Genomic DNA, 26,898 nt, shown 5'->3' with positions numbered 1-26,898 from the left:
CAGCAAATCTGAAGACTGGGAGAAATATAGAATTCAGCAGAGGAGGACAAAGGGTTTAATTAGGAGGGGGAAAATAGGATACGAGAGTAAGCTTGCAGGGAACATAAAAACTGATTGCAAAAGTTTCTACAGATACGTGAAGAGAAAAAGATTAGTGAAGGCAAATGTAGGTCCCTTACAGTCAGAACCAGGTGAAGTCATAATGGGGAACAAAGAAATGACAGACAAATTGAACAAATACTTTGGTTCTGTCTTCACTAAGGAAGACACAAATAACCTTCCGGAAATACTAGGAGATCGAACGTCTAGTGAGAAAGAGGAACTAAAGGAAATTCTCATTAGTCAGCAAATTGTGTTTGGAAAATTGATGGGGATTGAAGGCCAATAAATCACCAGGGCCTGATAGTCTGCATCCCAGAGTACTTAAGGAAGTGGCCCTAGAAATAATGGATGCATTGGTGGTCATTTTCCAACATTCTATAGATTCTGGATCAGTTCCTATGGACTGGAGGGTAGCTAATGTAACCCCACTTTTAAAAAAAGGAGGGAGAGAGAAATCAGGGAATTATAGACTGGTCAGCCCGACATCGGTGGTGGGAAAATGTTGGAATCAATTATTAAAGATGAAATAGCAACGCATTTGGAAAGCAGTGACAGAATTGGTCCAAGTCAGCATGGATTTATGAAAGGGAAATCATGCTTGACAAATCTTCTAGAATTTTTTGAGGATGTAACTAATAGAGTGGACAAGGGGGAGCCAGTGGATGTGGTGTATTTAGACTTTCAAAAGGCTTTTGACAAGGTCCCACATAAGAGATTAGTATGTAAATTAAAGCACTTGGTATTGGGGTTAATGTACTGACGTGGATAGAGAACTGGTTGACAGACAGGAAGCAGAGAGTAGGAATAAACAGGTCCTTTTCAGAATGGCAGGCAGTGACGACTGGGGTACCGCAAGATTCAGTGCTGGGACCCCAGCTATTTACAATATACATTAATGATTTAGACGAAGGAATTGACTGTAATATCTTCAAATTTGCACAAAGCTGGGTGGCAGTGTGAGCTGTAAGGAGGATGCTGAGATGCTGCAGAATAATTTGGACAGGTTAGATGAGTGGGCAAATACATGGCAGATGCAGTATAATGTGGATAAATGTGAGGTTATCCACTTTGGTGGTAAAAACAGGAGGGCTGATTATTATCTGAATGGTGACAGATTGGTAAAAGGGGAGGTGCAACGAGACCTGGATGTCATGGTACATCAGTCACTGAAGGTTGGCATACAGGTGCAGCAGGCAGTTAAGAAAGCAAATGGCATGTTGGCCTTCATAGCGAGAGGATTCGAGTATGGGAGCAGGGAGGTCTTACTACAGCTGTAAAGGCCTTGGTAAGGCCACACCATGAATATTGTGTACAGTTTTGGTCTCCTAATCTGAGGACGGGCATTCTTGCTATTGTGGGAGTGCAGCGAAGGTTCACCAGACTGATTCCCGGGATGACAGAACTGACATATGAAGAAAAACTGGATCGACTAGGCTTATATTCACTGGAATTTAGAAGATTGAGAGGGGATCTCATAGAAACATTTAAAATTCTGACGGGATTGGCCAGGTTAGATTCAGGAAGAATGTTCCCGATATTGGGGAAGTCCGCAACCAGGGGTCACAGTCTAAGGATAAGGGGTAAACCATTTAGGACCGAGGTGAGGAGAAACTTCTTCACTCAGAGAGTTGTGGGCATGTGGAATTCTCTACCACAGAAAGTTGTTGGGACCAGTTCGTTAGATATATTCAAAAGAGAGTTAGATGTGGCCCTCATGGCTAAAGGGATCAAGGGGTATGGAGAGAAAGCAGGAATGGGGTACTGAAGTTTCATGATCAGCCATGGTCATATTGAATGGTGGTGCAGGCTCGAAGGGACGAATGGCCTACTCCTGCACCTATTTTCTATGTTATAATGTATATTATGATATATGATAATATTATTATACATATTCTAAAGAACTATGATGATGATGATGAAAACTTACTTTTTTTTAAAAACTTAGTGGGACTTCTGGCAATCATTGCTTGCAACAATTCCCTTGAAGTTTGGTTTGTGTAAGAAAATCCAACGTCCCGAATCCAGCAACCTTGGGGCCAAGACTGTGCCGGTTTTCGAATTAAAATAGCGCGCGAATCGGGGCCGGTCGGGTTGCGTGCGAGTCGGGGCGGGTCGGGGAGCGCATGTGATCACACGCCGGACTGCAGCTGTAATTATTAAAAGATTTCAGGAGCCGCCTATTGACCTCGGAAGAGCTGCATGCAGCTTTGGAGCTGCCGGTTGGCCAGTCCTGCTTTAGACTATCTTCACAACTTAGCTTGAAATCTTCCTGGTCACACTTCTAGAACTGTTTCAAATACATTAATAAATCTTTTGTGGGTAACCAAAACTACACTGCCAGTTAAAGGAGCAATGCAATAATTGTGAAGTTGAAGACCTTTTTCTTACAAAATTGGTGATTTACAAAGGATGTTGGGAAAATAATTATTTTTAAAACTGCCCTACAGAAAACCACCACATTGCAAGCGAGGAAGGTGTAGTGCTCTATCAGCTGTACGGTTGCACTGCTTCATTGCATTTTTTTAAAAATTGAAGATTACAAAGCATACCAAAAAACTATTGTTTGCCATTTCCACATTACCAAATTCCAAATCTTTGATGTCTTGTCGTACACAAAAGGAACCAAGAGACTAAATACTTTTTCACAGAAAGAAATTGGAGACACATCATTTGTCATGTTGAAAGATAGCCATAAGTAGTGACTTTTGAAACTATTGTCCTAATCGTGGAGTATTTAATCCTAGAAAATCTTTAAATTACAGAAAGATTTGCACTTTCTCGCATCTTTCGCAACCTCAAGATGTCCCAAAGCACTTCACAGCCAATGAACTACTTTTGAAGTGTAGTCACTGTTGTTATATAGAAAACATGGCAGCCAATATGCGCACAGCAAGGTCCCGCAAACAGCAATGTGATAATGACCAGATCATTTGTTTTAATTATGTTGATTGAGGAATAAATATTGGCCAGGACACGAGTGAAAACTCCCTTGCTCTTTTTCAAAATAGTGCCAAGGAACTTTTACATCCACCTGAGGGGGCCTTGGTTAGACATATTTTCCGAAAGACGGCACATGTCTGTCAGTGCAGCACTCCCTCAGTACTGGAGCGTCAGCCTATATTTTGTGTGCAAGTTTCTGGAGTGGGACTTGAACCCACAATCTGCTGATTCAGAGGCGAGAGTGCTACCACTGAGCCACAGATGGCACCTATGCACACACTTCAGCAGCCATCTAATATTTTGCATCTGAGAAATAGGGATATAAACAAACAAGCATTTAATTTATTTAAAAAAGGAAAAAGTGACAAGTGTTAACTAATAAATCAAATGTAATTGGAGATAGGTTGATGGGTTATTTATACAAATTTAATGAATTTAATTAACAATCACTGAAGCCCAATGTAGCAACATTTTCTATTGGTTTACAAAAGCATCACTTGAAAGATGCTATATAAATTTAGTTGTTGCTGAAGGATAGCTGACCCATTAAAATGCAGCCTTTGGGGGAAGAGAGAAAAAAAACTCAAATTTGCAACTATTTCAGATGAAACACTGAAGTTACCAAATTGTGACATCTGGGTCATCAAAAGAAAAAGTAACTAAGTCAAGACTCAATGCAAGTACCTCGAAATAAAGAGTTATACCCTGTACATTGATCTGGAATTTTATCACATCAATGATGGTTACATTGAGGACCAATACAAACTTTAAAGTTAGGGTGTTTCTTTTGTTAGTATTGCTCACATTTCAAAACACGTTCACTGATAATACTGTCATTAAAATACAGGCATGCACCTCTGTCTTAAATCTCAGTAGTGTGCTGGGTGTATTAGCCTGAAATTCCTCACGTCGCAAATTCCTGATCTCAGCCGAGCCACCCCCACTTCTTAGTTTTTTGGATAACAGGGAAGAAAATAAACCCTTGATGAATAAAATAGGTTTCAAACCATTTAAAAATGGCATGCATTGCAAGTTTCTAGGTCAGAAGTTTACTTCTATGGTAAAAACAAGCTGTATTTTCACTAGACATATTTAGTGTATTGGTATCAACATGCTTTAGGAAAAACTGCACTTAAGCCAATAACACTTAATATTGTGCCAATGGACTTCTTGTGTTTTTCCCTTAACATATTACCTCAATGTTTCATCCAAGTGCTTTACAGCTCAAAATGTACTTCCAAGATACTATCCAAGTTTGAAAGAAGTACTGTACTTCTGGATGCATTTCCACAGTTTAATTGGTCATACTACAGCAATTTCACATGTCCACCATTATATTTTACTGCAATCCTAGTGGAAAAAGTTTACTCATAATACTATTTAAATTTTAATGCACAGCAATTTAATGTACATCACAGCAAGTATTTCACACTTCTGTCATGCTCGTCTTTCTTTTGCCATTTCCTTCTCCTTAATTTTGTCAATTAATTGCCACAAAGTGAGTGTTTACATTTCAGCTCCCTCTGATCCTCTAAGTCTCCAGATTAGCAGCAGCCTTCTCACACATTCATTGATAATTAATGTAAAGATACAGGCCTTACTAAATGTCAAATTCACTTTGAACAGTTTATAAATATTGTTCACAACAAAATAATTTTATCTGCACTATTTCTCAGGCTATTAGTCCTCTGAACGAATACTTTAGTCACATAATTTACTTGACCTTATTAAAAATCTTGTCATGCAACTACACAATTTCCTGATTACTAAGAAACTCAAGTAATAGTAATAAGATCAATTCTAAAACTTTGATACCTATAACCCAAAAGACAGATTAATGTTTCAATGGGCCTGTCAACAAAATTGTTCTATCAAAGGTACCCCCAAAATCCTAATCTAGTTGATCTCTATTCACATTCTGTTTGACCTGCTTTGTATTTCCTGTTTTTATTTTGGACTTCCAGTTCTTTTCCTATCGATTATCAAAGGGATCGAAGATACAAGGGTATTTCAGTTTTGTTCCCCCTTAATTTTCTTTAACATGAACAAAGTTTTAAGAAACCGAAATAGAACATGCTGGAAGCACACAGGTGATCAGTCAGCATCAGTGGAGAGAATAGGAAAGTTAATGTTTCAGGGACAGGGTTTAGGCAGTTTGAAGAAGAATCTGTACCCAGAACGGTAACTTATCTATTCTCTCCACAGATGCTGACTGATTGCTGTGCATTTCGAGCATTTTCTATTTCTCTTTCAAATTTCCAACATGTTAAGTATTTTTTTTTCTATAGTTTCATGAGTCCTCTGACCATCAATTATACGTAGCAGTATTCTTGTACATGTCATGTCAGTTTTCAAGCCTGTTTAACCGCCTTTTTCATTACCAGCAGCATTTTTAGATAGTCTCAATTTCCTGTATTTTGAGAATAATTTAAATGCTTGGCTGGTTATGAGCAGCTTTGCACATACTGTCCATTCAAGTACATTTTCAGTAGGTTAGCAAGTTACTGCTAGCCAATGAAAATGATATTGTATAAACAGTCCAAATTTAAATCAAGAACTTTAACATGTAAAACAGGGATTTATCACTTCCATTAGAACATTATGTTAAGACCAAGGCATCCATGGGCCACCAACTCCCTTCTGTTCTAACTCACTATTTAGTTATATTACCCAAAACTATAAATTCAAAATAAGCTTTGGAGAAATAACATACTCACACACACGGATACACATCATTTTGTGCAAGAGCGCTTATCAGTGAGTTTCTAACGGCTCAATTTTCCCCGATGCCGTTTTTTGGCGTATTGCCAGAGTTACGCCCGTTTTTCTTGGCCCCAACTACTCCAAAAAAAAGTAGCAAGTTTCCCCGTTCTATTTTTTGAAATCGGTGCCGCGCAGCCTGTCCTGAAGCCGAAAAAACGATGCTGCCCCTTCTGTGTATGCGCAAAAAAAAGATGTTTTTGACGTGATTCCTATGAGCGCGTTTGCCCAGTACAGCTCCCAGTTTGCATTCGACCATTTGTGTGTGAGAACTTTAATTCTCAGTTGAAAAATGAGAGTTGCAATACAAGATGCAACGCGGCGCAAGGACCAAGAATTTCTTGCAGGATGAAGTGGAAGCACTATTTATTGTGATTGAGGGCAGATGGCACGAGCTGGACACCAGCAGAGATCACATAAAAGTTCCACCAAAAGAAATGAAGAAATGTTGTAACCAACTTGCACAAGATTACTGTACAATGGAAACCACCCAGAGGTCTGGAGGCCAGTGCAAAAAGTGGCATCACCTTGGTCAAGTAGTTAGTGCAAGTAATATTTTCATTTATTCAATGGAATTGCAATTGTAAATGTGCTCTGCTGTATATGTCCCATCAAGCAGAAAGACACCCTCTCTAAAAAGTTATGTTTTCATCTTTACAGAGGAAAGTGGCACACAACAAACGAGAAAGAACTCAAATAGGAGGAGGCCTGGCAAATCTGCACTCACTGACACCCTTGGAAGAGAGGGTCGCTGCTTTGATGGGTCCTGCCTGGAGAAAAGCAACCACCACTGCACAAGCTGGGCCCACACTCGAGGGAGAGGGTAAGTCCTGCAAATTCCAGAGTCTGGCTTTGCTAAATGGTAAGTACTGTGTGAGCTAGCCATGCTTCAGTTCATGGGGATGTCTCCGTCAGCTGCGCTTTGGTGATGCAATGTGCAATCATTCATCGTGGTCCTTCAAATCAGCATGCTACCTGCGCTGTGTGAGCCAACTCATGTCACCCACCATGCCCCCTCTTCTACTGCTAACCATTTGTCTGTTGTTATATTTTGCAGAACTTGAGGCCAACCCTGACGATGCAGAAGATTCAGACGCGGACAAACCTGAAGAGGAGAACATCTTTCAATCCCACCTTCTAGACCAAAAGCATGGGGGTGAGGAGGAGGGGATGGATGAAGGCCCACTGCTTTACTCACTCTGGAGGAGGTGCAAGTGCCGCCCATTGAGGTGCCAGCCCCTTCCCTGAGTAGTTTGAGTGTTGGTGGGACATTCCATGGTTTCCCACCGTCCGAGGCTGGGGATTCCAGTGGGGTGCTGCGAGGCACACCCAGAGTCCCACCGTCCGAGGCTGCGGGTCCCAATGGGTGCAGCGAGGCACACCCAGGGGTGAGGAGGGAAAGGAGAACTCGACAGCGCTCTCCTGAGGTGCAGGATCTAACAGATGTGGTTCAGATGATGGCAATGAGTGCAGAGAGCATTGACCTTACCCGATCACTCCTGGATACCATCAGTGGGGTGGGTGATGAGATATCAGGACTGTCAGGAAAAGTAACAATACTCTCACGAGAAAGGGAACAGTGTCCGGGAACAAAATTCTCTGGACTCTGGGGAGGTACCATCGGATTGGAAAGCAGCTAATGTAACGTCTCTGTTTAAAAAAGGGGGCAGACAAAAGGCAGGTAACTATAGGCCGGTTAGTTTAACATCTGTAGTGGGGAAAATGCTTGAAGCTATCATTAAGGAAGAAATAGCGGGACATCTAGATAGGAATAGTGCAATCAAGCAGACGCAACATGGATTCATGAAGGGGAAATCATGTTTAACTAATTTACTGAAATTCTTTGAGGATATAACGAGCATGGTGGATAGAGGTGTACCGATGGATGTGGTGTATTTAGATTTCCAAAAGACATTCAATAAAGGTGCCACACAAAAGGTTACTGCAGAAGATAAAGGTACGCGGAGTCAGAGGAAATGTATTAGCATGAATAGAAAATTGGCTGGCAGAAAGCAGAGTCGAGATAAATGAGTCCTTTTCGGGTTGGAAATTGGTGGTTAGTGGTGTGCCGCAGGGATCGGTGCTGGGACCACAACTGTTTACAATATACATAGATGACCTGGAAGAGGGGACAGAGTGTAGTGTAACAAAATTTGCAGATGACACAAAGATTAGTGGGAAAGCGGGTTGTGTAGAGGACACAGAGAGGCTGCAAAGAGATTTAGATAGGTTAAGCGAATGGGCTAAGGTTTGGCAGATGGAATACAATGTCGGAAAATGTGAGGTCATCCACCTTGGGGAAAAAAAACAGTAAAAGGGAATATTATTTGAATGGGGAGAAATTACAACATGCTGCGGTGCAGAGGGACCTGGGGGTCCGTGTACATGAATCCCAAAAAGTTAGTTTGCAGGTGCAGCAGGTAATCAGGAAGGTGAATGGAATGTTGGTCTTCATTGCGAAAGGGATGGAGTACAAAAGCAAGGAGGTCCTGCTGCAACTGTACAGGGTATTGGTGAGGCCGCACCTGGAGTACTGCGTGCAGTTTTGGTCACCTTACTTAAGGAAGGATATACTAGCTTTGGAGGGGGTAAAGAGACGATTCACTAGGCTGATTCCGGAGATGAGGGGGTTACCTTATGATGATAGATTGAGTAGACTGGGTCTTTACTCATTGAAGTTCAGAAAGATGAGGGGGTGATCTTATAGAAACATTTAAAATAATGAAAGGAATAGACATGATAAAGGCAGAGAGGTTGTTTCCACTGGTCAGGGAGACTAGAACTAGGGGCACAGCCTCAAAATACAGGGGAGCCAATTTAAAACTGAGTTGAGAAGGAATTTCTTCTCCCAGAGGGTTGTGAATCTGTGGAATTCTCTGCCCAGGGAAGCAGTTGAGGCTAGCTCATTGAATATATTCAAATCACAGATAGATAGATTTTTAACCAATAAGGGAATTAAGGGTTATGGGGAGCGGGCGGGTAAGTGGAGCTGAGTCCACGGCCAGATCAGCCATGATCTTGTTGAATGGCGGAGCAGGCTCGAGGGGCGAGATGGCCTACTCCTGTTCCTAATTCTTATGTTCTTATAAAGGGAGGGAATGTCTCAGTCAGCAGAAACAATGTCGGTGCACACAAGGGAGGGAATGTCGCAGGTAGTTGACACACTGTTGCTCAACTGAGGGAGGATATGTCACAGGTAGCTGAGACACTGTCGGCGAATATGAGAAAGGGAATGTTGGAGTTACCTGCTGCAATAAGGGAACACACCCAGACCCCACGCCCATTGGCAGAATCAATTACCACTCCCATTCTAATCCCTTTCTGAAAAGGCCCAAGCCAGGCCCTCCACATTAGCGCCTCTCACCACCCCCCCCCCCCAACAATCACCGCCTGCCACCCCCCCCAATCAAGAAGTGCTTATTACCCGAGATGTTCGAAAGAATAAGCTTGGTACCAACCCAAGAAATGCTACGCCACCGCCTGCAAGTAGGGGTGAGTCACCAAGACCAAGCGCAGCGGGCGGGCTTAGAATAAGGTGGAGGAGAGATGGGTACAGCCTTTCTTTGCTGTTGTTGTTGTTATTACTGTTGTAACTGTTCTCAAATTAAAAGGTTTTTTGTAAGTTATGCAAGTTAACAAGTTTGTAAGTGATCTTAACTGAAAACTTTAAAGTTTGATACAAGAATATTTTAATTAAAGTTAAGTGAAGTACAAACATGTGTTAAACCTTTGAATAAAATATATTTTAAATTATAACTGAATTATGTCCATTATTAACACAACTTTTTCTAGTAAACAAGAATCATTTTCATCATTTGTTCCATTAACACAACACAACATTACGGAACAGGTCCAAACAGTAAACATGGTCCATTTGGAACATTTGCCGCTGAGCCTTCAGGCAGCAAAGAGTTCACGGATGAGCTGCTGGCGCAAGGCTCGAGCAATCGTTAAAGGGGCACGATGGCCCAGCCTCCTCTGCCGTCGTGCTCCGGGTTCAGGTACTTGCATGGTTTCCTCGGACTCCTCCTCCTCGTCATCTGAATCTTCCTCATCATCATCGGCCACTCTCACCTCAGGTGGGTCTTCTACTACAGCTGCTGCTGCCACATGATGGCTAAGTTATGTAGCATGCAGCACACAACAGTGAACTGACCGACAATCTCGAGGGAGTGTTGCAAGTAGCCTCCGGAATGGTCCAGGGATTGAAAACACTGTTTCAAGATGCTAATGGTCCTCTATTATGCTGCGCGTCGCAATGTGCGACATGTATTCCCAGTCAGCTTCCGTCCAAGTTGCACGTAGGGGCGTCATGAGCCAGGTGGCGAGGCCGTACCCTCTGTCTCCCTGTAGCCAGCTTTGCCCTTCTGGCTGCTGCTGAAACATGGCAGATATAGCGCTCTCGCGTAGGATGAACGCAACATGGGTGCTCCCAGCTGCACATTAATGGAGTGGAAGCTTTTTCTGTTCCTGTACATCTCGGAATCCTCCAAGTGCTCGCAAGGTGACGTGGGTACAATCAATACAGCCCTGTACCTTTGGGAAGCCAGCAATCCTGGAGAAGCCCACAGCCCTTTCACGCATTGCCTGGGCGGTCATGGGGAACTTTATGTCAACATTCCTATGGGCTTATAGTGCAGCAGTCACCTGCCGAATGCAGATAAGTGTTGCTTGTTGAGAAATGGCGCACACATCCCCAGTTGTAGCTTGGAATGACCCAGATGCATAGAATGAAAGTGCAGCTTGTAACTTTCATCTCAACTGACAAAGCATCATCATCATAGGCAGTCCCTCGGAATCGAGGAAGACTTGCTTCCACTTTTAGCATGAGGTCTTAGGTGGCTGTTCGGTCCAATACGAGAACACAGTCTCTGTCACAGGTTGGACAGATAGTTGTTGAGGGAAAGGGTGGGCAGGGAGCCTGGTTTGCCTCACGCTCCTGCTGCTGCCTGCACTTGATTTCTGCATGCTCTCGGCGATGATACTCGAGGAGCTGACTGCCCTCCCAAATGCACTTCCTCCACTTAGGGCGGTCTATGGCCAAGGACTCCCAGGTGTCAGTGGGGATGTCGCACTTTATCAGGGAGGCTTTGAGGGTGTCCTTGTAACGTTTCGTCTGCCCGCCTTTGGCTCATTTGCCGTGGACGAGTTCCGAGTAGAGCGCTTGTTTTGGGAGTCTCGTGTCTGGCATGCGGTCTATGTGGCCTGCCCAGCGGAGCTGATCAAGTGTGGTCAGTGCTTCAATGCTGGGGATGTCAAGGGCGCTAATGTTTGTGCGTCTGTCCTCCTAGGGGATTTGCAGGATCTTGCGGGGACATCGCTAGTAGTATTTCTCCAGCTACTTGAGGTGTCTACTGTACATGGTCCACGTCTCTGAGCCATACAGGAGGGCGGGTATTACTACAGCCCTGTAGACCATGAGCTTGGTGACAGTTTTGAGGGACTGATCTTCAAACACTCTTTTCCTCAGGCGGTCGAAGGCTGCACTGAGCAGTCCTCCTGACGCTTCTAGGTTGCAGGTCTGCTTTTATTAACTCAGTTACAACTTCTTTGCGGAAACGCAGCCTTCTGACAGTCTGCATCACTGAAGTGCAGGTACGAACGCCTGTCTCAATATATCCGACGTGGGTAAGGCCACCTGCTCAGAGGTTCCTCATGCGATGACATCGAATCAATTGTCTCCTCTGCAGCACCATCATGCAGAAGGCTTGCACTAGGTATGGCATTGCCAGTATTGCCCCCTTGATTAAATTGTACCTTTGCAAGAAGTTCAAAACGACAGGCAGGACAAGGTTGCTTGTTCTCTTTCCCCAAGGTCAATGCCAGAGTATGGACCACACCCAGGTCTAAGCAGGCACAATGATCCGGAACTCACCCACCACGGGCTTCATTTGATGCATAGTGTAGGCTTCTCATGCCTTCCGTTTGCCTTCCACAGAACCACCCCCCCCCCACCGCCCAGGGCTTCTTTTCAAGCTGAGCCCCGAGCCAGTGTTCGGGCGAGGGACCGATTCTGCCAGCCAGCGCTCCGACCCTCGAGCCCGGTTTAGAGACTTTCAGTGGTGGTGCGTAGTTTTTAAAAAATGAAAACGCTAAAGAATTCCATTAAACTTCCATTTCCTGCGTTTTAAGTTTTAAAAAATTAGGCTTGATCACTTGTGTGTTCTTGACTCCCTCCAAAACTTCACAAAAAAAAAGGGTGTCTTTCTACGCCGATTTTTTAATGTGCTGTGCGCTGGTTTCTCTTAAGTGCCCAGAAGGTTTTTCGGGAGTGGTCACATACGCCATCCTAGGAGAAATTTAAATTGGCCAAACTTCCATAATTGTGACAAACTGGTGCAGACATCAGGTTACGCCCCCCCATGACGCAGAAAAAACGAACCTAAAAAAATTGTAACTGAGTTACGCTGGCGCACAAAGAATGGGGGAACTTGGATATTTTTAAATTTAGGCCAAAAAAAGCAGCACAGATCACTGGGGAAAAGTTAGCCCAAAATTCTAGCATATCTTGATGACTCAGAAGCCAATTATAAAATTCTCTTGCTATCTGTGTTCTCTCAACACTTTGGTATCATCTTCAGATCTAGCTAGATCAGATCAAGGATTACCCAGGTCTCACTCTCCCGTGCCAAGACCATCCACTACCCAAAAATCATCCTGGAGAGCAAAGATAATCCAAGATAATCCCCAGTGTCTATTCGTCACTACCAACCTTAAACCCCTCTTCACCTCTAACAAGAATGAGGAACTCATAGACTTCTATGCCACCAATATAGAGGCCACCTATTCAGCTGCCTCTGTTATTTAATCCCTTTTCCCCGACTTACTAACCTCCCCTTCAGGTTTCCCCTACACGAGCGCTGAATCCCCATTTCTCTCCAATCTCCCCCATACCTTCTCCAAGCTCAGCTCGTCCACAAGATCCACCTTCTGCTCCCTTGACCCCATTCCCACTTAGCTGCTGTCCATGCAATGTCCCTGTGTTTTTTGCTGTTGGAGGGGTGCAAGCTGATCGGAGTGCTTGGAAAGTAATTGGAACTGAAGAGGTGGGCATGAATCTGGAAAGTGACATATACATGAACTTTGGAGAGGAAAGGAAAATTTGAGATGGGGCAAGAGTTTGTAAGGACAGAGTTGTCGAGGTTTCTTTTAAAAAGAAGTTCTCATGCAGATGCCCTGATACTAGCAGATACTGTAAATAGTTCCCTTTCTCCAGGTACAGGGTTGGGGGTAATATATTTGCGTGGATAGAGATTGGCTAACTAACAGAAAGCAGAGAGTCGGGATAAACGGGTCATTTTCAGGTTGGCATCTGTAATTAGTGGGGTGCCACAGGGATCAGTACTGGGGCCTCAATTATTTACAATTTATATTAATGACTTGGATGAAGGGACCGAGTGTAATGTAGCCAAATTTGCTGATGATACAAAGATGGGTGGGAAAGCAAGTTGTGAGGAGGACACAAAGAATCTACAAAGGGATATAGACAGGCTCAGTGAGTGGGCAAACATTTGGCAGATGGAGTATGTGGAAAAATGGGAGGTTATCCACTTTGGTAGGAAAACTAAAAAAGCTATTTATTATTTAAAATGGGGAGCGATTATAAAATGCAGTTGTACAGAGGGATTTTTGTATATGAAACAAAAAATTAGCATATAGGTATAGCAAGTAATTAGGAAGGCAAATGGAATGTTGGCCTTTAGTGCAAGGGGGTTGGAGTGTAAAAGTACCTAAGTCCTGCTACGACTGTAGCCAAGACCACACCTAGAGTACTGCATACAGTTTTGGTCTCCTTATTTAAGGAAGGATATACTTGCACTGGAGGCAGTTCAGAGAAGGTTCACGAAGTTGATTCCTGAGATGAAGGAGTTGTCATATGAAGAAAGATTGAGCAGATTGGGCCTATACTCAGTGGAGTTTAGAGACTTAGAAGTCCATTTTGGACCGTCGCCGAAGCACTTCAATGATCTCCCCTCAGCCTCGATGACAGACGGTGAAATGCTTGGAAGAACTGCGACATACGGAATGGATTCCTTATGGAGGACCCCACAGTACAACCTGAAGGATCAAACTTCCCTCGCAAACAGCGGACAACCATCAACCGCCTCAGAACAGGTCATGGTCGATGCTGCCACCTTCTCCATAGATTAAAGCATCCCCATCGCGCGACTGTGGGGATCCTAATCAGACCCTGGAGCACATCATTGAGCACTGCCCTCAGAGGGAAATCGCAGGCAGCCCACAAGATATCCATGCTGTTACACCGGAAGCTTTGGCCTGGATATCTGACTTAGATAATGACATTTGATTTGCTAGTGCCATACGAAAGAAGATGATGAGTGCTTTACAGCCAATGACGTACTTTTGGAGTGTAGTCACTGTTGTAATGTGGGAAATGTGGCAGACAATTTGCGCACAGCAAGCTCCCACAAACAGCAATGTGATAATGACCCAGATAATGTAATTTTCAGTGATGTTGATTGAGAGATAAATATTGGCCAGGACACCGCGAATAACTCGTCTGCTCTTCTTCAAAATAGTGCCAAAGGATCTTCTAAGTCCAGCTGAGAAAGCAGACGGGGCCTCGGTTTGACGTCTCATCCGAAAGACAGCACCTCCGACAGTGCAGCACTCCCTCAGCACTGCACTGGAGTGTCAGTCAAGAATTTATGCTCAGGTCTCTGGAATGCAGTTCAAACTTACAACGTTCTGACTCAGAGGCGAGCGCCGACCCACAGCGGATACTCCATGTTATAATCCACAGTGTGTAGGGCACTCTGGGTAATGTATAGAATGTGTAATGGCCTTCTAGATTTGAGACAGGTTGGTGGTAGGTTGTTCAAGTCGGCCTGGATCGGTATGTCTTTGCTGGTATAGCGGTTATATTCTCTGGAGGCTGCATATTCGTGGTGTAGGTGTGGTGGTGCGATGTTTGCAAGCACGGGGAGCCACGGTGTTGGTGTCGATAAAAGGTGATAATTCTCAGTAGAATTCAGCTGGACATCAACGGATTTGACATGCGGACTTTATAGCCAAGCCGTGTAAAGTGCTTTGGGATGTCTAGTGGTTGTGAATAGCGCTATAGAAATGCTCGTTCTTCTTTTTACATTACCAGATACGTTCTACACATACTGGACATCATTACACTGGTTTGATGAATTTTATTTCCCCCACCATCCCCCAATGTTTTCTCCTCTCATGCCTTGTGCTGGGGCTGAGTTTGCCCCAAATCTCGCCCAGTGCCCACTTCATAGAATCAGAGAAATTTACAGCACGGGAGGCCGCCATTTCTGCCCATCGTGTCTGTGCCGGCCAACCAAGAGCCATCTGGCCTAATCCCACTTTCCAGCTCTTGGTCTGTCGCCCTTTTCATGTGGGAGCCCAAGCAGTGAGTGTCAGCAGCGGTTCGCCCAGAGATCAGCTCCTCTCCCGAGAGCGGTCTTCCCAACCAGAGGCCGGGGGGTGGCAGGTCGAGACCAGCAGTTGGACCTCGGCCCGTTCAGCACGGCTGAAGTCAAGTGTCACTATTGCGACGTATTACCTACCATCGTGGCCGCCCTGACCTGTATGAGACCACCACCGAAGGTCAGGGCTATAGAGCTGGAGCACCGGGCCCTAGAACATTGTGGGCGAAGGTGCAGTGAATGAGGATATGGGACCCAGAAGAGCCGCGGGCCCAGGGACAGCACGGGCCAGCCCACACTGCGATATGTGTGCGCACTAGGCCCGTACAGCAGAGCAGGTCTCCAGTTGTCCTGGTTCAACCCTTGCCACTGGATAAAAGCCAAGTAGCTTTGTCAAGCCAGTGTGGTGGCTGATGTGCAACGGTCACTATACGTTAAAATAAATCCACGCACAGGCATCTTCCACCCCCTCAATTGGAGTTCAGGACTGGAACATTGGGTCCTTCATTGAAACATCTGTGAACTCATGTGGAAACAAGTCATCCTCGCTCGTGGGACCGTCTATGATGATGATGATGATGATGATGGAGAGACTTAGAGGTAATCTTATTGAAATGTATAAGATTCTGAGGGGGCTTGACAGGGTAGATGCAGAGAGGATGTTTCGCCTCGTGGGGGAATCTACAACTAGGGGCATAGTTTCAGAATAAGCGGTCGCGCATTTAAAACAGAAATGAGGAGGAATTTCTCCTCTGAGAGTTGTGAATCTTTGGAATTTTCTCTACCCCATAGAGCTATGGAGGCTGGGTCATTGAATGCATTTAAGGTGGCGATAGACAGATTTTTGAAAGATAAGGGAGTCAAGGGTTAAGGGGAGCAGGTGGGGAAGAGGAGTTGAGGCCAGGATCAGATCAGCCATGGAAAATGTTTATGGATGTTACTTATATGGATTTCCAGAAGATATTTGATAAAGTCTCACATAAGAAACTGTTAACTAAGGTAGAAGCCCACGGAATTGCACGCAAATTATTGACCTGGTTACGAAATTAGCTGAGCAGCTGGAGACAGGCAATAGAGTTAATGGGTAGGTACTCACATTGGCACGAAGTGACTATTGGAGTCCCGCAGGGGTCTATGTTGCGGCCTCAACTATTCACAGTATTTATTAACGACTTAGATGATAGCATTAAAAATCATATATCCAAATTTGCCAATGACGCAAAGATAGGCAGCACTGAAGATATATGCATAAAATTACAAATGGATATCGACAGATTAAGTGAATGGGCAAAACTGTGGCAAATGGATTTCAATGTAGGCAAATGTGAGGTCATCCACTTCAGACCTAAAAAAAGAATAGAACGGGATACTTTCTAAATGGTGAAAAGCTAAGAACAGGGGGGATCCAAAGAGACTTCGGGATCCAGGTACGCAAGATCAATAAAATGTCGAACAGGTACAGAAAATAATCAAAAAGGCGAATGGAATACTGGCCTTTATATCAAGAGGACTAGAATACAAGGGGTAGAAGTTATGCTGCAGCTTTACAAAGACCTGGTGAGATCACACTTAGGAATACTGTGGGCAGCACACTTTATATATATATATATTGGCCTGGGAGAGAGTGCAGCGCAGGTTTACCAGAATGATACCTGGACGTCAAGGGTTAATTTATGAGAACAGATTACACAAATTAGAGTTGCATTCCCTAGAATTTAGAAGGTGAGGGGTGATCTGATCGAAATTTAAGATATTAAGAACTGATAGGGTAGATAGAAACTATTTCCATTGGTTGGAAGTCTAGGACTAGGAAACATAGTCTAAAAATTAGAGCTAGATCTTTCAGGAATGAAATTAGGAAACACTTCTACACACAAAGGGCCCAAGTTTCGGCCTCAGTTGCTCCTGATTTTTTGGAGCAACTGGTGTAGAACGGAATATCTTAGAAATTCAAATTCTCGGCATTTAGTTTGCTCCAGTTCTAGTCAGTTAGAACAGTTTCACTTTGGAACAGAATTTTTTTTTTTCCAAAAGGCAGAAGCAAAAGATAGAAAGGAGAATAGTAAAAGTGGAGGGCAGAGAAACCCAAGGCAAAAAACAAAAAGGGCCATATTACAGCAAAATTCTAAAGGGGCAAAGTGTGTTAAAAAGACAAGCCTGAAGGCTCTGTGCCTCAATGCGAGGAGTATTCGGAATAAGGTAGACGAATTGACTGCGCAGACAGCAGTTAACGGATATGATGTAATTAGCATCACGGAGACATGGCTCCAGGGTGACCATGGCTGGGAACTCAACATCCAGGAGTATTCAACATTTAGAAAGGATAGGCAGAGAGGAAAAGATTGCTGGTTAAAGAGGAAATTAAGGCAATAGTAAGGAGGGACATTAGCCTGGATGATGTGGAATCGGTATGGGTGGAGCAGCGGAATAACAAAGGGCAGAAAACGCTAGTGGGAGTTGTGTATAGACCACCACACAGTAGTAGTGAGGTTGGGGACAGCATCAAACAAGAAATAAGAGGTGTGTGCAATAAAGGTACAGCAGTTATCATGGGCGACTTTAATCTACATATTGATTGGGCTCACCAAATTGGTAGCAATGCGATGCAGGAGTACTTCCTGGAGTGTATTAGGGATGGTTTTCTAGACCAATATGTCGAGGAACCAACTAGGGGGGAGGCCATCCTAGACTGGGTGATGTGTAATGAGAAGGGACTAATTAGCAATCTTGTGCGGGGCCCCTTGGGGAAGAGTGACCATAATATGGTAGAATTCTTTATTAAGATGGATAGTGACACAGTTAATTCGGAAACTATGGTCCTGAACTTAAGGAAAGGTAACTTCGACGGTATGAGGCGTGAATTGACTAGAATAGACTGGCAAAGGATACTTACAAGGGTTGACGGCTAAGGGGATCAAGGGATATGGAGAGAAAGCAGGAAAGGGGTACTGAGGGAATGATCAGCCATGATCTTATTGAATGGCAGTGCAGGCTCGAAGGGCCGAATGGCCTACTCCTGCACCTATTTTCTATGTTTCTATGAACTTAAGGAAAGGTAACTTCGATGGTATGAGACGTGAATTGGCTAGAATAGACTGGCAAAGGCTTGACGGTGGATAAGCAATGACAAACATTTAAAGATCACATGGATGAACTTCAGCAATTGTACATCCCTGTCTGGAGTAAAAATAAAAGGGGGAAGGTGGCTCAACCATGGCTAACAAGGGAAATTAAGGATAGTGTTAAAGCCAAGGAAGAGGCATATAAATTGGCTAGAAAAAGCAACAAACTTGAGGACTGGGAGAAATTTAGAATTCAACAGAGGAGGACTAAGGGTTTAATTGAGAGGGGGAAAATAGAGTACAAGAGGAAGCGTGCAGGGAACATAAAAACTGACTGCAAAAGCTTCTATAGATATGTGAAGAGAAAAAGATTAGTGAAGACAAATGTAGGTCCCTTGCAGTTGGATTCAGGTGAATTTATAATGGGGAACAAAGAAATGGCAGACCAATTGAACAAATACTTCGGTCTGTCTTCACGAAGGAGGACACAAATAACCTTCCGATTGTACTAGGGGACAGTGAGTCTAGTGAGGAGGAGGAACTGAAGGATATCCTTATTAGCTGGGCAATTGTGTTAGGGAAATTGATGGGATTGAAGGCTGATAAATCCCCGGGGCCTGATTGGGATGCATTCTGAGTACTTAAGGAAGTGGCCCTAGAAATAGTGGATGCATTGGTGATCATTTTCCAACAGTCTATCGACTCTGGATCAGTTCCTATGGACTGGAGGGTAGCTAATGTAACACCACTTTTTTTAAAAAGGAGGGAGAGAAAACGGGTAATTATAGACCGGTTAGCCTGACATCAGTAGTGGGGAAAATGTTGGAATCAATCATTAAGGATGAAATAGCATCGCATTTGGAAAGCAATGACAGGATCGGACCAAGGCAGCATGGATTTATGAAAGGGAAATCATGCTTGACGAATCTTGTGGAATTTTTTAAGGATGTAACTAGTAGAGTGGACAAGGGAGAACCAGTGGATGTGGTGTATTTGGACTTTCAAAAGGCTTTTGACACGGTCCCGCACAAGAGATTGGTGTGCAAAATCGAAGTGCATGGTATTATTGGGGGTAATATACTGACGTGGATAGAGAACTGGTTGGCAGACAGGAATCAGAGAGTCAGGTCCTTTTCAGAATGGCAGGGCTCAGTGCTGGGACCCCAGCTCTTTACAATATACATTAACACTTTAGATGAAGGAATTGAGTATAATATCTCCAAGTTTGCAGATGACACTAAACTGGGTGGTGGTGTGAGCTGTGAGGAGGATGCTAAGAGACTGCAGGGTGACTTGGACGGGTTCGGTGAGTGGGCAAATGCATGGCAGATGCAGTATAATGTGGATAAATGTGAAGTTATTCATTTTGGGGGCAAAAACACGGAGACAGAATATTAACTGAATGGCGGCAGATTAGGAAAAGGGGAGGTGCAACGAGACCTGGGTGTCATGGTTCATCAGTCACTGAAAGTGGGCATGCAGGTACAACAGGCGGTGAAGATGGCAAATGGTATGTTGGCCTTCATAGCTACGGGATTTGAGTATAGGAGCAGGGAGGTCTTACTGCAGTTGTACAAGGCCTTAGTGAGGCCTCACCTGGAATATTGTGTTCAGTTTTGGTCTCCTAATCTGAGGAAGGACGTTCTTGCTATTGAGGAAGTGCAGCGAAGGTTCACCAGACTGATTCCAGGGATGGCTGGACTGTCATATGAGGAGAGACTGGATCAACTGGCCTTTATTCACTGGAGTTTAGAAGGATGAGAGGGGATCTCATAGAAACGTATAAGATTCTGACGAGACTGGACAGGTTAGATGCGGGAAGAATGTTCCCGATGTTGGGGAAGTCGAGAACCAGGGGACATAGTCTTAGGATAAGGGGTAGGCCATTTAGGACTGAGATGAGGAGAAACTTCTTCACTCAGAGTTGTTAACCTATGGAATTCCCTGCCGCAGAGAATTGTTGATGCCAGTTCATTGGATATATTCAAAAGGGAATTAGATATGGCCCTTACGGCTAAAGGGATCAAGGGGTATGGAGAGAAAGCAGGAAAGGGGTACTGAGCGAATGATCAGCCATTATCTTATTGAATGGCGGTGCAGGCTCGAAGGACCGAATGGCCTACTCCTGCACCTATTTTCTATGTTTCCATGGTTCATTCCCTGGCCTTTCTTAAGTTAGCTGATCTCAGTTTGAAAATACTGGGAGTTACTACAACCGACGTCATTTAGCGAGGACACAAATTGAATAGAATTCCTATTTCTATTGCTAACAAGTGACTTTTTTCATTCAAGTTCATGACTGCGGTGAGTGTGGCGAAAACCAGGAATAGGTTTGCCTCTATTGGGTTTCCATGTAAAATAGCCGACTGAATTTCCTGCACAGCTCACCCGTGAAGAATACTAGCTCGATTAGATCCTGAAGAGCTCTTGGGACCTGCGAGTTCCCACATGGTATAGACGTGGCCGACTCAGCTGCTCCACCCAATCCCCGACGACGTCCGGTGAGCCTCCGACCACAGGTTTGGCCCCCACCTTGTCTCTCCACCCTCACGCTTGGGCCTTCCGCCCTCTGGTGACATTCTGGCCTCTGCATCTCCGGCGACGTTCGGGTCTCCATTCCTCCGGCGACGTTCAGGCCTTCCTCCCTCCGGCAACGTTCGGACCTCCCCCAGTCGACATTCGGGCCTCCCCCCGGCCGTTGGTCCCACTCAACCGCGGAGCCTCTGGCGAGTACGTGGTGTGCACAATGGCTGTGGCCACTCTGACCTCTCCTCCTTCCACGAAGTGGACCTCTGGCCATCTCAATGCCTGCCCTCAGTCAGGAGCTAATACCTGGGAGAGGAAAGCATTACCTCAAATCTCTCACCCCCACTTTGAACGCCTCAGATCTCTCACCATTTCACCGAAGGACGCTGCTCAGCGCCGAGCTTATGGCTCGCATTCCATCGTAGGCAACTAGGCCCATACAGTACAGCCTGGTCTCCAGTCGTCTTGGACCCTCTTGCCACTGGACCAAGACGTTGCTCTGCTAAGCCAGTGTGGTAGCCGGTGTGCAACGGCCACCCATGTTAAAAGAACTCACGTAGACATCTTCCACGCCTTCAAAATGAAGTTCGGGACCTGGAACATCAGAACCCTCATGGACAACCCCAACAGCGATAACGACTGTCTGTCTCACCTGTGACAGAGACTGTAATTCCCGTATTGGACTGTTCAGTCACCCAAGAACTCACTTTTAGAGTAGAAGCAAGTCATCCTCGATTTCAAGGGACTGTCTATGATGGATGATGATGATCTTTATGAAGAAAGGCTTTTAAAAATCAGGGCAGATACCAGAAAGGCTGCAAAGGGAAGAGTATCTCTGCTCTCGGCTTGTTCTTTCAAGTTGAACAAAGGTACCAAAGTGAGCGAATGTTCGCATTTTCTTTATTTTTTTAAACAATACATTGAGACATTGTACTGATTGTACCATTGGTGGCCATGCAATCAGCTGCCTGGGCCCTAAGCTCTGGAATGCCCTCCCTAAACCTCTCCGCCTCTTTTTCCTCCTTTATGATCCTCCTTAAAACCTACCTTTGACCAAGTCTGCCGTAATTTCTTCTTATGTGGCTCAGTGTCAAATTTATTTGTTTTGTCTGATAACACTCCTGTGAAGCGCCTTGGGACATTTTACTATGTTAAAGGCGCTATATAAATACAAGTTGTTGTCACTGTTGTATCAAGCAATTGTCCTCATTGATCTGTGTTTTACCTAGTGTTAAAATAAAATAGTTTACAATTTAAACCTAACCATGCCTCATCCAGCGTTAAGTCGGTCCGACTTTGGAGAGGTTGAAGGGCTGACTACCTGTGTGTAAAACATGGGGATCCAGTCTAGAACACGTGAGATGGTTCACTGTTACCTGGGTCCTGTTACCATGCTAGTAGATATAGGGGAGTGGGAGTCGACATAAGGAAGGATAAACTTGACTTAGAGAGGGTGCAACAAAGTTTCACTAGATTGATTCTGGGATTGGAAGGCTGTCGAGTAGAATGGGCCTATATTCTCCAGAGTTTAGAAGAATGAGAGGTGATCTCATTGAAATGTATAAAATTATTAGAGGGTTTGACAGGGTAGATGTTAACAGGGTGTTTCCCCTGGCTGGAGAGTCTAGAACTAGGGGTCGTAGTCTCAGGATAAGGGGTTGGCCATTTAGGACTGAGATAAGGAGAAATTTCTTCACTCAGAGGGTTCTTAATCTTTGGAATTCTCTACCCCAGAGATCTGTGGATGCTCAATCGTTGTGTATTTTCAAGACTGAGATCGCTAGATTTTTGGGCTCCAAGGGAATCAAGCGATATGGGGATAGAGCAGGAAAGCGGAGTTGATGTAAAAGTTCAGCCATGATCTTATTGAATGACAGAGCAGGATTGAGGGGCCACATTTCTTGTGTTATTTTCGGAGGTTGGAGATGGGACAGTAAGTTTGCAAGGACCAAGGGGGGGGTCAAGGATTATTTTTTTTTTTGAGAGGGGTGATGATGACAGCAGATTTGAAGGAGAAGGGGAACAATACCTGAGGAGAGAGAACCATTAACAGTATCAGCTGACATGGTGTTCAGGAAAGGAAGCTGGGTGGTAGAAATTTAGTGGGAATAGGGTCAAGGGAGTAGGAAGTGGGACAGGACAATAGAATCACTTCCTAAATAACAATATTGTGATATTATAAATAAATGTTGGGTGTCATAACAAGATGATAAATATGGTCCTGACAATGGCTGGGAGCACAGAAAGAGGTGGAGAATGTAGTACCGGTTGAAACTCCCTTATCCGGAAACTCCCCCCTCATCCAGAACCATTCCCAGCCACCGGGTAGCACATGTACAGAAGTCCAACATGAACAAATTGAAGTCCTTCTTCGCTGCTGACTCCCCCAATCGCTGGCCTGACCACGCGATCCAACCCACCCCCACCCCACTGATCTCTCTGCCGCACTCCCAGATATCCCCTTGTTCAGTACCTGTACCATCCAATTTAACGTGACCACCCCTTATCTGGAAAAATCCCTTATCCAGAACAGGCCAGGTCCCGAGAGTTCCGGATAAGGGAGGTTCAACCTGTAACCCTATCATAAAATAACCATAGTCTAAAGAATCAATAACCATCAATATGCATATAGATATCATCATCATCATAGGCAGTCCCTCAAAATCGAGGAAGACTTACATCCACTCTAAAAGTGAGTTCTTAGGTGACTAAATATGGGAATTACAATCTTGGTCACAGGTGGGACAGTCGTTGAAGGAAAAGATGGGTGGGGAGTCCAGTTTGCCACATCCTCCTTCCGCTGCCTGCACTTGCTTTCTGCATCCTCTCAGCGACGAGACTCAAGGTGCTCTGTACCCTCTTCCACTTAGGGCGGTCTTTGGCCAGGGACTCCCAGGTGTCGGTGGGGATGTTGCATTTTATCAAGGAGGCTTTGAGGGTTTTGACAAATCTGATTGATTCTAATTGACAACAAGCAGCAGATGAGTTTGTTTTTGAGGAACTTTAAGACAGTATCCCTCCCAGAACATAAAAAAGGAAAAGTCCCAATTAAGTTTGAAACAAATACATTTTGAATTGATTTTTAGAGGAAAAGAAGTAATTTATACTTTAAAAAAAAAATGTTTTTTAATTACAATCACAGAGATACCTTTCTGTTTGACAGCTCGGTTTATTTTACATTATTTGTAAACAGACTAGCGCGATCAAATGAAAAAGCTAAAATGCAGTATTATAAAACAATTTTTAACACTTGGCACACCCGAATATATAAAATTTGCTGATACATTCTTACAATGTAAATAATGCAGGGACCAGATCATTGGCATCCTCAGAAAAACGGAATGGAATGTAACTAACACGATCGTCGATTTCAGATCACAATGGGGCACAAAGAAAACATTCACTCAGAGGAATTAAATGTGAACAATGTTTTATTTAATTATGACGAAAAAATACCCAACACTCCATAAAAGAGAAATATGAATTGCACGGAAAGACACTTAACCCAATACAGGGTGTGGGGAGGGAAGTTAAAGATCGAAAACTATGATAACAATGTACACTTATCACAAACCTATGCAGGCAGGTATTTAATTTTTCAGATACAGAATAGCTTTTTAAAAACTACAGTTAACAAATCACTGCAAAAAAAGGTTTGTTTGATTGATTCTAGTAAAGAGAGCATTTTTTTCCCCAAAACTAGAAATAATATTTATCATCTTCAATTCAAAATGCGTGAATTTCACAGCAAAGAAACTATCTGGCGGATACAGGTCTTGGGTTTTGAATTAAAAAAAATATACAAGACTATGCAATTGGAATAAAAGTACATAAATGAAACGTTTTTAAAATCCGCAATGTTTTGAGGCTCGTAGTAAATACATTATTTTAAAGATATTATAATTTTAAAACATTAAGAAAAAAGTATTTGCTAATACTCACCACCATAAAAGATATACTGTCAGGTGGCGGCGCAGAATGGAGTCGGCGTTTTTTTAAAAAAATGTGAGAAATAAAAAAAAGTATAATAAAGTAGAATGTGTAGCAACGAGGTGCGAGTGGTCCTCCAGTGCACGGGGCTTGGGCCTAGCTGGGCTGCTCACTCACACACAGACAGACAGACTGAGACAGAAATTACGACATATTTAAATAAACCCCGCTCTAATTTCATGCCGAGTCATGGAACGAAAGCAACGCCATAAACCAGCTATTTATACTGAGGCGAGTCCTTTACCTGGTACCGTCTTGATCCCCTCCTCATCCCTTGATCGCTTTTATAACTGGAGTAAAGTCCCTGAGTTTCAGCCGAGCCACCGCTCCAGCGCGTCGCCCCAGTAACACGCGGACCCTCGCCGCTCGCCCCCGCACGGCCACATGCCCCGCCCACCTTCGGCGCTCGCGCTCGCGCACGCCAACGCCCGCCCGCCCCGGGCCAATGGAAGGCGGCCACTCACACTTACTGCGCATTCGCTTTTTCCAGACAGTGTTCACTTCTTTTAATTGATTTTAGTCGGGCAGTGCTGCATTTGTTGTAAAGGATTGAGGGGGAAGGGGAACAAACAAAATTTGGCATAGATCGCCCCAAAAGAAAATAAAGCAATTGATACACAGCACCTTGAACAGAAACTAAAAACATCCCAAGGTGCTTCATTATCCAGACTGATACTCCCAGTGAAGTACCGAGACACAAAAGATCCCATAGCACTATTTCGAAGAGCAGAACAATTCTCTGGTATTTTGGTAAATATTTATCCCTCCTGTGCACATTTGATATTTCCTACACTACAACAGTGGCTAAACTTCAAAAGCACTTCTTTGGCTGTGAAACACATTGGGACATTCATCAAAGATTAAGGAGGGCAACCAAAAGCTTGACAAATGAGGTGCGTTGTAAAGGAGGTGAAAAAGCAGAGACTGAGGGAGGGAATTCCAGAGAGCTGAAGGCATAGCTGAAGGGGACGTTGGGCTGAAGGGAAAATGGACGTCCAAGTTGGTGGGACTGCCTTCACATAGCTCCACTCTTAATCTAATCGTAGCCAGAGCATCTTCACCAATCTTTAACCCTCTCAATATCACCTCCAGAGTCCACCAAAGATTCTTTGCCCAATCCTTTTCCTCATCACCATACTGCTCCTTGACATAATCCAGATATAGGATTTTCTTCGGCATCTATATTGATGGCTACTCAGCTTTTTTTAACTCTTCGTCAACCCTTCCACTGTCGCTGTGCTCATCCGACATCCCCTCCTAGGAACTGCTTCAGCCTGAAACAAATTATTTGCAACCTTCATAATCCTCATTTAGCTACCCTTTCCTGAAGGGGAAAAGATCATCCAGCAATCCTATTGGAAGTGCATGTGGGACTGTTGGGTACGGGCCAGATCAGGGTGGGTTTTCTGCGACGTTCCCTCTGGTTAACAGTCTGTTCTTGCACACTATCAAGACTCACAAACAAATAATGGTTACTTGGAGGAACTCACTAAGAACTAGTGCATCCATGGAGCGGAAAATAGATAGCCTGAAAATAAAACTCCTTAAATCCAGCGTGCCCTTCATTAAACATGAATGACATATATGCTATAACTGCAAATTAAACATTCCAGTGCTGCCTTTACAAGAGCCCCGACCGAGGCAGTCAACATTCAAAAAAATTAGAACTTCGGCCAAATTTCTGAGATGTGAAACTCAGTGAGAGGGCAACATTACCCAAAATAAATCAGTTAAGACTTGTGGCCATTCAGAGCCAAAAGGTCCAGGTTCGATTTGTGGTCTGCAACAAGTGAGTTTATCAACCAGAGTAGTGAGCATTAAACATGGCACACAAATCAGAATCCAGTAAAGATTAATAGCATGGCAGTCTCTTCCAGATTCCATACAGCTCAGAGCAACATGGTGCTGGCAACATATAGACCAGGAAAGTCCTGATCTATGCTCAGTTAATTGTGCTGAGTCATGGGCAATGCAATTGACCTCTTCTAAGGATTGTGTGGGGGCTGAGGGGGGGGGTTGAAAAATCAGGAAGAGCTTCTTCGCTTGATTATGAAGTAACTCCATTGGATACTAGGCTCGTGGATTAGGTTTAGTCATGATGTACTCATGTTGAC

General features: G+C 44.1%; 1 protein-coding gene across 1 annotated transcript in view; it reads right to left on the bottom strand.

Moving 5' to 3' along the window:
• The window catches only part of scap (SREBF chaperone), a 261,047-nt gene extending 235,896 nt beyond the window's left edge, over nt 1–25,151 (bottom strand). The window contains exon 1 of the mRNA XM_070895010.1: nt 25,029–25,151. The gene's annotated coding sequence lies outside the window, so the exon portion shown is untranslated. The remainder of the gene's footprint in view (nt 1–25,028) is intronic.
• Nucleotides 25,152–26,898: the final 1,747 nt, after the last annotated feature.

This window comes from Pristiophorus japonicus, chromosome 1, assembly GCF_044704955.1.
Source record: "Pristiophorus japonicus isolate sPriJap1 chromosome 1, sPriJap1.hap1, whole genome shotgun sequence".
Taxonomy (NCBI): domain Eukaryota; kingdom Metazoa; phylum Chordata; class Chondrichthyes; family Pristiophoridae; genus Pristiophorus; species Pristiophorus japonicus.
The sequence above is the reverse complement of the archived record's forward strand: the minus strand, read 5'-3'. Positions and strand labels throughout refer to the sequence as shown.